We start from the raw sequence: 12564 nt of genomic DNA, 5'->3' as shown, positions 1-12564 counted from the left end.
AGCATAAAATTTAATACAGACGTTACTCCAACGCTAATGGAACATATTCGAAGCTGAGTGCACAGCAGCAATCAATTTTCGTTTCACAGTTTCAAAAATGACAGCTTCGTTATGGCATCTGATCCTGCCAAGTTGTGATATTAGAAATTCCGATGTAACTTGATGTACCAATTTCGTCTTATTTGACATCAAGTCTTCCGAGCTCGTTTGAATTCTAATTCCGGGGTCCAGGTGTGTTCCTTATTGATTCCAATTTCTTCTTCTAACGTGTCATCAGAGAAGTATTCCTTCTCATCGAGACCTTCAGTATACGTTTACCACCTACCCGCTCTTTCCTCTGCGTTTAACAGTGAAATTACCATTGTTCTCTCAATGTTACCATCTTTGCTCTTAATTTTAGCGAAGGTTGCTTTGGTTTTTCTCCACGCTGAGACAGTCCTCCCTACGACCGTTGGATTTACACTCCTGGAAATTGAAATAAGAACTCCGTGAATTCATTGTCCCAGGAAGGGGAAACTTTATTGACACATTCCTGGGGTCAGATACATCACATGATCACACTGACAGAACCACAGGCACATAGACACAGGCAACAGAGCATGCACAATGTCGGCACTAGTACAGTGTATATCCACCTTTCGCAGCAATGCAGGCTGCTATTCTCCCATGGAGACGATCGTAGAGATGCTGGATGTAGTCCTGTGGAACGGCTTGCCATGCCATTTCCACCTGGCGCCTCAGTTGGACCAGCGTTCGTGCTGGACGTGCAGACTGCGTGAGACGACGCTTCATCCAGTCCCAAACATGCTCAATGGGGGACAGATCCGGAGATCTTGCTGGCCAGGGTAGTTGACTTACACCTTCTAGAGCAAGTTGGGTGGCACGGGATACATGCGGACGTGCATTGTCCTGTTGGAACTGCAAGTTCCCTTGCCGGTCTAGGAATGGTAGAACGATGGGTTCGATGACGGTTTGAATGTACCGTGCACTATTCAGTGTCCCCTCGACGATCACCAGTGGTGTACGGCCAGTGTAGGAGATCGCTCCCCACACCATGATGCCGGGTGTTGGCCCTGTGTGCCTCGGTCGTATGCAATCCTGATTGTGGCGCTCACCTGCACGGCACCAAACACGCATACGACCATCATTGGCACCAAGGCAGAAGCGACTCTCATCGCTGAAGACGACACGTCTCCATTCGTCCCTCCATTCACGCCTGTCGCGACACCACTGGAGGCGGGCTGCACGATGTTGGGGCGTGAGCGGAAGACGGCCTAACGGTGTGCGGGACCGTAGCCCAGCTTCATGGAGACGGTTGCGAATGGTCCTCGCCGATACCCCAGGAGCAACAGTGTCCCTAATTTGCTGGGAAGTGGCGGTGCGGTCCCCTACGGCACTGCGTAGGATCCTACGGTCTTGGCGTGCATCCGTGCGTCGCTGCGGTCCGGTCCCAGGTCGACGGGCACGTGCACCTTCCGCCGACCACTGGCGACAACATCGATGTACTGTGGAGACCTCACGCCCCACGTGTTGAGCAATTCGGCGGTACGTCCACCCGGCCTCCCGCATGCCCACTATACGCCCTCGCTCAAAGTCCGTCAACTGCACATACGGTTCACGTCCACGCTGTCGCGGCATGCTACCAGTGTTAAAGACTGCGATGGAGCTCCGTATGCCACGGCAAACTGGCTGACACTGACGGCGGCGGTGCACAAATGCTGCGCAGCTAGCGCCATTCGACGGCCAACACCGCGGTTCCTGGCGTGTCCGCTGTGCCGTGCGTGTGATCATTGCTTGTACAGCCCTCTCGCAGTGTCCGGAGCAAGTATGGTGGGTCTGACACACCGGTGTCAATGTGTTCTTTTTTCCATTTCCAGGAGTGTAGATGTCTTCACGTATTCTTCTGAGTGAAAGTTAACATGCTTCATTTTTATATGGAATGGACGCAAACTGGGAGAGGGGAGGAGAGGTAGATGTGCTCTGATCTCCTGCGATGCTCTTGCTTTCGCGGAGTTTTCTCTGTCCAACGACATTCTTCGTGGCGCGCTGGTTGGCTAACGCCCCCATAATATGCACGGCCCGGTGCTTTGCAGGAGAAGGGAGTGCGGGTAAGTCGCAGGAGATCAGTTGGCGCGAGGTGTACCGCTGTGCCGCACTGGTGTTGTCATTAAAGGGATCAGCTACGATTTGTCCATAATGGACGTCAAAAACTAAAACCTATAATATAATAATACATCGTCATATTGCAATGACATATCTGAGAAACAGCCTCAGCCCCACTTCGCGACCGCAGTACGGCAGCAACGGATGTTGTACTGGAACTGGCTATAGCCTCGAGAGATAGTGTGTCATGCGTACTTGTTAACACTGGTACCAACATGTACTCCTAAACTTAAAATTTTATGAATAACCAGTTGCAGCTAACGAAATTGACGTATAAGTTATCCTGTAAGGAACAAAGATACCGTACTGTATATCGACTGTCTTAACATTTTTAATAATTTGTTGGACATCAAAAGTGAAGGGAGCAGTGCGTTCACTATTTAAAGCCAACCTAGCATATTCGGACTAATCATCGAACTTGACCGCATGACGATAACTACGGGTTTGAAATACCAGATAATCCCAGCTATTAAGCAAACGGGAGTGCCAAACACATGTTGGCAGGGGTATAATGATTACTCCCTAAAACTATGGCGGATGGAATGACGGTTGAAAACCTCCAGAAAGGTTTTGTTTCGCAGCTGCAGCTGCAGCTTAAGAAGGTTATTTTTGTCATATAGTAAGTGTTTCAAAATTTGCATTTCTTCCTAAATATCCAACCTCGCATCCTTCACTTCGCAATGCAAGAGCTGAGTATTATCTGGAGGGTTGGGTGCGTGAGCCGTTTGCACTAAGTGTTCAGCGAATGTCGAACCACGTGTACCACCTCCAACTTTAGTAGGGATAATGTTCCTTGTATCTTGGTAGTAAGGCTCTTTCTGTTTAGCCGATGTAAAATTTCGGGCAATTGCCGCATGTAATCTTGTTAACTCCGGATAATGACAATTTATCTTTAGGCTTTTTTTAAAGTGTGAATCAGGTTCTTCTGCAGGCTATTATTAATAGAAAAAAATTGTCTTGAACCCCTGATTCTTTAGAAGACGCCCAATTTTATATGAAACTTTACCTGTGAATGGGATAGGTTTTATGGCAGATGGATTAAATTCCGGCATGGCACCTAACATGGAACTTGTCGTAGTTCTATTATTATTTACTTTCTTATTATAGAGCCATCTCACCATTCCAGGCTCATAACAGTTATTTCGGGCTATTGTTTCAAGGGTTACCAGTTCGTGCTCCAAGGATTCTGCGGATAGTGGAATGGTTATCGCTCTGTGTATACTAGAACGAAAAAATGCCATTTTATGCGCACCATCGCATGATATAATAAGAGTAGATTTTACTTTGCCTTGACTGTCCTTGATAGAAGCTTTAAAAGCATCACAAGACGAAAACCTATTGAAATCATGTATGTGAGATGTCGCCATGGACAAAGAGTTCTTGCACTGTGAATAGTAACACAATCACTGCGTCTGATCTCAGTATATTTAATTTCACAGATAGCACAGACAGAAAATGTTATTCGATATAATAATGTATATTTTTTTATTAAAAAGTTGACATGAGATTTTCGCTGCACCTTCTCCCCCTTTAAATGAAATGTGGCGAAATGTTGCCAGGCGCCTCAACCTCCTCCTCCCACGCATCCTGAGCTCAAGTAATAAATGGACGCCCCCTAATATGTTGGTGACTGTTTGTGGTGACACCCTGCAAGCAACCCCTGCCTGCATTTCGTCTGTTGTCATCCGTTTATTCGTCAGAACCAGCTAAACAGTCCTACAAACTTCCTCATGGTTCAGCCCTTATGGATGAATCCATGCCTGCTTTTGTTCTCAGTCTGTTTCACCAGCTCCCAGTATTCGTGCGTGTTTCGAAGAGCTACAGGGCCTTCCAGAACCTCGCCAACTCTATTTATACACCTCTATCGGCAATCCGCGCTGCCAATGGTGGTTATTCAGGCTTCTGATTGATGGTCACATGGTTTATAAAACGTACGGGATCGTAAGTGTGGTAACGTTCAGACAACGTGTTTATAGTGTTGTTGTTGTTGTTGTTATGGTCTTTAGACCAGAGACTGGTTTTATGCAGCTCTCCACGCTACCCTATCTTGAGCAAGCCTCATCATCTCCAAGTAACTACTTCAACCTACATCCTTCTGAATCTGCTTAGTGTATTCATCTCTTGGTCTCCCTCTACGATTTTTAGCCTCCACGCTTCCCTCCAATGCTAAATTGGCGATTCCTTGGTGCCTCAGAATGTGACATACCAACCGACCCCTTCTTCTAGTCAAGTTGTGCCACAAATTTCTTTTCTCTCCAATTCTGTTCACAACCTCTTCATTAGTTACGTTATCTACCTATTTAACCTTCAGCATTCTTCTGAAGCACCACATTTCGAAAGCTTCTATTCTTTTCCTGACTAAACTATTTATCGTCCATGTTGTACTTCCATACATGGCTACACTCCACACAAATACATTCAGAAAAGACTTCCTGACACTTAAATCTATACTCGATGTTAATGGATTACTCTTCTTCAGAAACGCTTTCCGTGGCATTGCAAGCCTACTTTCTATATATCCTCTCTACTCCGACCATCATAAGTTATTTTGCTCCCCAAATAGAAAAACTCATCTACTACTTTAAGTGTCTCATTTATTAATCTGATTCCCTCAGCATCATCTGATTTAATTTGACTACATTCCATTAGCCTTGTTTTGTTGATGTTCATCTTATATCCTCCTGAGACACTGTCCATTCCGTTTAACTGCACTCCATGTCCGTTGCTGTCTCTGACAGAATTACAATGTCATCGGCAAACCTGAAAGTTTTTATTTCTTCTCCACGGATTTTAATTCCTACTTCGAATTTTTCTTTTGTTTCCTTTACTGATTGCTAAATATAGAGATTGAATAACATTGGCGATATGCTACAACCCTGTGTCACTTCCTTCTCAATCATTGCTTCCCTTTCATGCCCCTCGAGTCTCATAACGGCCATCTCGTTTCTGTACAAACTGTAAATAGCCTTTCGTTCCCTGTATTTTACCCCTGCCACCGTCAGAATTTGAAAGAGCTTATTGCAGTCAACATTGTTAAAAGCCTTCTCTAAGTCTAAAAATGTTATAAACGTAGGTTTTATCTTTCCTTAATCTATCTTCTAAGAGCAATTTTCACACCTGTTGACACCTGCTTTCTTTTTGATTGGAATTATTATATCCCACCTTCAATTTCCTGTAGTGCGGTTTGTTGATGTTCTTCTATAATACAAGTCTTCGTTCCAAATCCAGAAATCATCGTGGAGATAATTAGTAGACATATTCTACGTCGTAGTACCATTATTCCCCTCAGTAATTTTGAGACTAGAAGCGTAGCGTCGATGTGCACAAGGATGAGTTCGGGCATCCTGACGCGGACTCGCACACTTGTAACACCTGGGCGTCCCCGACCGCCACCTGCCGACGCGAGGCGGCCAGCGGTGTCAGAGGAAGCTGCAGCAGCAGACGGGGCCTCGATAAGCCGCCGCCTTCTCGTGACAACAGAGCGCACACTCCTGCAGGAAATTACCCCGCGCTGCCGCAAACGTGTAAACGCTGTGGCGCCAGACTTTTACGCCTCTCCGTGTGGCGAGATTGCTGCAAGATAACTGCCTGACAGTTCAGACTCTGTCACAGGCAGAGAGATAGAATACTTACAGAGACTGAGCAACGTTATTTAGCGCTCACTGAGGCCTCACTACATTTATTTTTTGTCCCTGCTTCAGTACATTGTGAATAACGCTTCCTCAGGCCCGTACTACAATCCGAATTTTTTTAAAAAAGAAACATCATTTTCGAAAATCTTCGGCAGTGTACTACGGTTGTTTTTGTACAAAAATTGCTGAATGTCCGGCTCTGCCCTCTGGCCACTTCCTCCTCCTCCTCTCTTCATCCATCTCCTCCTCCTCTCCCTGTTCATGTTCTCCACTTCCTCTGTCAATCTCCTCCTCTTTTCCTTCCTCTGTCCATGTCCTTCTTTCTCTCTGTCCATGTCTTCATCTTTCATTTCTCTGTCTGCCTGCTCTTACTCATCTTCTCCTTTCCCCTCTGTCCATCGCCTCCTTCCCCTATTCCAGCTCCCCCTCATCCACTATCTCATTCTCACATCCTCTAAGTCCATCGCTTAGTTCTTCGTCTCTCTGTCCATCTCCTCTTCCTGTCTTTCTCTGTCCATCTCGTTTTCCCTTTCCCTGTCCCTCTCGTCCTCGCCCCTCTCCACCTCCTCTCTTCCCTTTCAGTCATTTTCCCCTCCCCAGATGGCGTCGAAACCGTGTTTAAAGACATCCCGCCTCCTTTTTATTGAAGTCATCACTATTTTAACTAAAATGAAATTAAATAATAACTAATATGGGAAATATGTATCCCCTCCATAAAAATCAGTGACTGTCATGAACATTCTTCTCCGAACGCTGTACAGTAAAAAGAAAGTGGACTAAAGTCCTCATGAGTAGTTTATTACAAAATGAACAAATAACGGAGAAGTCGATTATTAAATTTTCATTCGCATTCGTTGGTCTGACGACTTTTAACGTGAGTTGTCGCACTGTATTTTGTAGGTAGTTGTGTGGAGCAATAAAAGTGAAAGAGTATAATTTTAACCTCATTCTATCCTTCAGAATTTCCTTCCTCATTATTTCAAGATGAAAGTTCAGAAATATTTAAAAATGTAAGATAATCAAATACTTTAGCTTTTCGTTTGGGTGTAGTGTTTAATTCAAATGGGTCAAATGGCTCTGAGCACTATGGGACTTAACATCTATGGTCATCAGTCCCCTAGAACTTAGAACTACTTAAACCTAATTAACCTAAGGACATCACACAACACCCAGTCATCACGAGGAAGAGAAATAGTGTTTAATTCCAGTATGAACTTTCATTTATTAAGTGCGGTAGAACCTGCAAACAGTTTCAGTTATTCATAAGTTCGATTGTCTTTTCTATCTTTAAGATTAAACCAAAGGAATTGTTTCCAAGCCGTCGTTATTCTCAAAGTAATTGGAAAGAAATACTAGTGATTTTTCAATAATTTAACAGTTTTGTTGAAGACAGACTTCACTGAAAAACTTAAAGATATTTTTTTTCCCCTCGATTATTACGTCTGCCGTTTTCACAAGTGAAGTAAATAGTATGGAACAGTATTTTACGTGCCAATTGACTTCTGAATTACTTAAATCCCAATTAAAGACAGAAAGTAGAAGTCAAATTAAAAGTGGTGACGGTAAACCCTCTTTCTGTCAATCTCTTCCTCCCCTGCTATGCGTGCACCTCCTTCTGCCTCCTCTTTGTCTGTCCATCGCTACTTACGCATTTCCCTCTCAAAGTTATCACACCTACCACAATAGTAGGTTGCTGCTTCTTACCCTTACAGTATTTCTTTCCAGACAGTAAGTAATATGGGTACCAAATTTGGTTAAACTCGATACAGGGGTTTAGGAAGAACTTTATACCTGTGGCTATGCCTGCCTACGCACCTGTCACGATACCGTATTTCACATATTTTACTCGAATTTGTACCCATAGTTCACCTGCATCTCTAGCGAATTTCGCTGTGCACATCAGTTTTCACGCAGCTCAATGTTTATTACGTCGTATCTCATGAAGTACGTGTCGTACAACGATGTAATTTTGTAGGTACATTCAATGTGTTTGTGTATACTGTATGCGAAATGTGCAGCAACTAGAGTTCGTAGCAACGAAGGAACAAATATAAACACCATGCGCGATGCGTCAGTTTTTCACACATGTAAATGTGAAGTCATATCTCCTTAACTACGTATCGTACAATGATATAATTTTGCAAGTATTATTCAGTGGGATATGTGAATACTGTCTGCAAAATGTATCGTGAATGCGGTTGGTAGTAAAGAAGTAATAAATGAAAATGTCAAGTCTGATGCTGCAATTTTACTCGAACAGCGAAAATATAGTCATCAATAAACTTTTTGCGTTTCATCATTTTGTGTGGTTCTCAGGAAGAGAAAGTTTCGTAAAGCTTTGAAATTATATGTAAAGTTGTTGCAAATCTGTAGCTGTTCTCGTTGTTAAATACTAAAGGAATGAATTTTGGTTCAATGCACATCATGGGCTAAACTACTTCTGCTGCTCCATCCTTACCGCTTTGATAGGTAAGTGGTTCTCACTCGCACAGCAATTCTTTACAGGCAGCAACTGATATGCGTACCAAGTTTGCTGAAATCGGTCCGGTAGTTTAGGGAGAGGTGCGGAACATCCTTGTCCTGGTGCAGCAGCCAGTGGTTCACTGTTTGAATCACCTCCTCATCGCCCTCAAAACGTCTTCCCCGAGTGTGGCCCTTTAACGGCAAAAATAAGTGGAAGTCCGAGGGGGTTACGTCAGGGCTGTCAGGTGTGACAGCCGTGGCTGGTCCCCCTGACCCCTGCAAATCGTGGAGCTCCGTGGAACCGCCTTCTGATGACCTCACCCTCCGTACCCAGTGACTAACTGTAGTTCTGTCGACAGCAGATGCACCATAGACTTTGCACAACCGTTTGTGAATATTCCAAACAGTTTCTTTCTCTGCAGTGAGAAATACAATGACAGCATGTATATGATACATGTTAAAATCTGTCACAGTGTGAAAAAACTGGAAACTAAAATTTTTTTGTGTAGAGCAACGTTTAGAAGCATGCATCTGAGCTTAATCCAAATAATGGCACTTTTACAATTGTACCCGTGTATAGATCCTCATTGGGAAATTTTTAGCTATTTTTGAAGAACCTGGATTCTTTCTTGTGCTATCTGTCAGGCAGAGGGAAGCAAATTATTGTTTATGGGGATTTATATATAGATTTTTTTGAGAGAGTCTGATAGAAAGCTTGTCCTTGAAGTATCACTTGATTCTTTCAATTTGAAGTCAGTTATTGATTTTGCTACTCGGGTGGCACAGGAAAGCAGCACACTGATAGATAAAGCTTTTATAGACCAAGATAAATTAATCGAATAAAACTTTTACTGTTAAGAATTTTCTGTCTGATCATGATGCACAGCTAGTTACAGTATATGACATAACTGCATCAGTAATGCAAAACAGTCCTCCAAAATAGTACCTTCAATTAAAGACTTAACAATTGAAAATTTTAGGGAAAGCTTGCAACAGACAGGGAACATGATGCTAGTTAAAAATTTAACCTATTTCATTATACCTTTGTGATACTGGAAAAAGGTTTTCCTAAGAAAACGACGAAATATAATTGTAAGAAACCATCTTAAAAAAGCCATGGCTTACCAAACGGATAAAAATATGTTGTAAACAGAAAAGGGAAATGTGTGTTATAACTAGGAGGAGTAATGATCCAGAAACAGTGAAACATTATAAAAACTACTGTACTGTATTAAGAAAAGTTATTAAAAAAAGTCCAGAAGTATGTGCATTATGTCTGAGATTTGCACATCTGATAATAAAATTAAAGCGATTTGGAATATTGTTAAAAGGGAAACAGGAAAACCGAGAGCACAGGAAGACTGTATTTCTATCAAATTTAATAAAAAGTTTATTAACAAGAAGTCAGAAATAGAAAACTTTTTAATAATCAGTTTTTTAAGTGTTGTACAGAAAATAGGATCGATGTATTCATTAGAAAATGCAAGGCAGTATATGGAAGAGGAAATGCATATGCAATTTGATAAAACTGAAATTCAACTCACCTTTCCTACTGAAATTACGAAAATAATAAATTTACTCAAAAGCAAAAGCTCACATGGAATTGATGGCATTTCCAACAGAGTACTAAAAGCTTGTTGCCGACAGATATGTAGGATACTCAGCCAAATATGTAATAGGTCACTGAAACACAGCATTTTATCAGATAGACTGAAATAAGCTGTTGTTAAACCACTGCATAAAAAAGGGGATAGGTCTGAGGTAACTACTACTGCCCAATCTCACTTCTGACAGCTGTATCCAAAATTCTCGAAAAAGTAATGTATTCAAGAGAAGCATCACAAATTTGTAAAGATGAAAGGTTTTTCAACATAAAATGCTATATATGCTTTCACTGACTAAATATTAAATGCATTTAATAACCAAACATCACCCATTGGGATATTTTGTGATCTCTCAAAGGCTTTTGACTGTGTGAACCATCAAATTCTTCTAGATAAGCTTTAGTACTATGCCATGAGTGGGACAGTGCACAAATGGTTTAATTCATGTTTAACTGGAAGAGTGCAAAAGGTAGAAATCAACAGTACAGATAGTCTGCAAAAATCAGCAGAGTCCTCTAACTGGGAGGTATCAAGAATGGTGTCCCACAGGGTTCAGTCTTGAGTCCCTCATTGCTCTTAATATGTATTAATGACTTGCCACTTTACATTCATGAAGATCCAAATCTCATTCTTTTTATTGATGGTACAGGAATAGTAATTGCTCCCAACAAACAAGGATCAGCTGAGGAAATTGTAAATAAGGTCTTTCAGAAAATTATTAAATTGTTTTTTGCAAATGGACACTCACTAAATTTTGAGAAAACACAGTATATACAATTCTGTACAGTAAATGGCATAACACCATTGATAAATATAGACTATGAACAAAAATCTGTTGCTAAGGCAGAATATTCAAAATTTCTGTGTGTGTTCATTGATGAGAAATTGAATTGGAAGAAACACATAGATGATCTGGCGAAACAGTTAGGTTCAGCTACTTAGGCTATCAGGTTTATTGCAAATTTTGGTGATAAACATATCATTGAATTAGCCTACTATAGCTATTTTCATTTACTCTTTTCATATGGCATCATGTTTTTGTGTAACTCATCATTAAGAGAAAAAGTATTCATTGCACAAAGTGTGTAATCAGAATAATAGCTGGAGCCCACACAGTATCACCTGGCAGACATTTATTTAAGGAACTCTGGATATTCCGTGTACCTTCGCAATACGTATATTCATTTATGAAATTTGCTATTAATAACTGGTCTCAGTTCAGCGAGGTGCATAGTTAGAACAGTAGAAGAAAGGATGATCTTCACTATCCTGGGTTAAATCTGAATTATGCCGCAACAAAAATCTTTGCTCATTTGCCAAATAGCAATAAAAGTCTGACAGATAGCCAAACAACATTTATAAACAAATTAGAAATATTTCTGAATGACACCTCCTTCTGCTCAATGCCTGGAAATTCGTGGTAACTTCCTATGGGACCAGCTGAGGTCAGCGTTCCCTAGGCTTACATACTACTTAATCTAACTTTAACTCACGCTAAGTACAACACACACATGCTCGAGGGAGGACTCGCACCCCCGATGGGGGGGAGGGGGGGGGCGAAGGGAGCCGCGCGAATCGTGGGAAGGCGCCGGAGACCACTCGGCTACCCCGCACAGCTCTGCTCAATAGGTGAATTTTTAGATATGAAGTAGTAACTGTAAAAAAAAAGTGTAAATAAAACTTATCTTAAAGTGACACGTTCCACATCATTGCCAAATGTCGTATTCATGATCTATAGAAGAAGTATTAATGTATGTATGTATGTATGCATCTACAGGCACATTGCTTGTAACGTACATCACATACAGACGCCATCTTGAAACTGTCCTGCAGATATGCTATCTGTCGAAAATGATGGAAACTTGGTTCGGGAAACTTGATTCGCTCACTCAGGAGACTTATAATAATCCAAACGTAACGTTTCGCATTCGTAGGATTGTTTTCTGTTGAGAAAAAAATGCGGTGCATTACTTTCTAGGCAACCCGCCATATTTAACACACTTTTCGTTATAAAAACTAAAACTGTGAATCAAATTCAGAAAGCCCATCTTATATAATAGACTAGTCTCCGACGACTATTTTGATGGATATTATGTGTCCATACTGCACATAGCCAAGGAAAACGAAAAGGGGACAACTGAGTAACTTTTACGAAAGAAATGCTTGCATAATTGAAAGAATGGGGATCACAAAACCCTCAACAAACTTTTGGAAGGATGTAAGAAAATAGCCGCTGCGACCAGCAGCGTTAAAGGCGTCTGTGCGATGGACTGCTTGACAAAAAAAGTTCCATGGCTTGCTGATTCAATACTTGGCTTATTTGATGCAATACTGGGCTCAGAAATGGAAAGGAACAGAAGTCTCTTTTGTGCATGGCTCCACAGCCAATATAATTTCTTTCAAACATGTTGTTTTCCTGTGCAAGCTGTTTTGTGTTTTAAATAATTATTATATTTCATCTCTAGCTGATCATTTGGCATTGCCTGGGTACATATTTGTTCAAAACGTCTATTACTCCAGCTCCTCATTCCATCTCTGTCTATCTCCTCCCACTTCCTATCTCTATCTCCTGAATCCCCTACTCTCTATCCCTCCTCCTCTTGCCCCTCTCTCTGTTTGTATGATCCTCCCCCTCTGTCTGTCCACCTGCTAGCCCCTCCATCTACTTAATCGTCCCCCTCTAAATCCACCTTCTCCCCTAT

Source organism: Schistocerca americana, chromosome 6 (assembly GCF_021461395.2).
Source record: "Schistocerca americana isolate TAMUIC-IGC-003095 chromosome 6, iqSchAmer2.1, whole genome shotgun sequence".
In the NCBI taxonomy this organism is placed as follows: Eukaryota; Metazoa; Arthropoda; class Insecta; order Orthoptera; family Acrididae; genus Schistocerca; species Schistocerca americana.
This window is presented reverse-complemented; position numbering follows the sequence as displayed.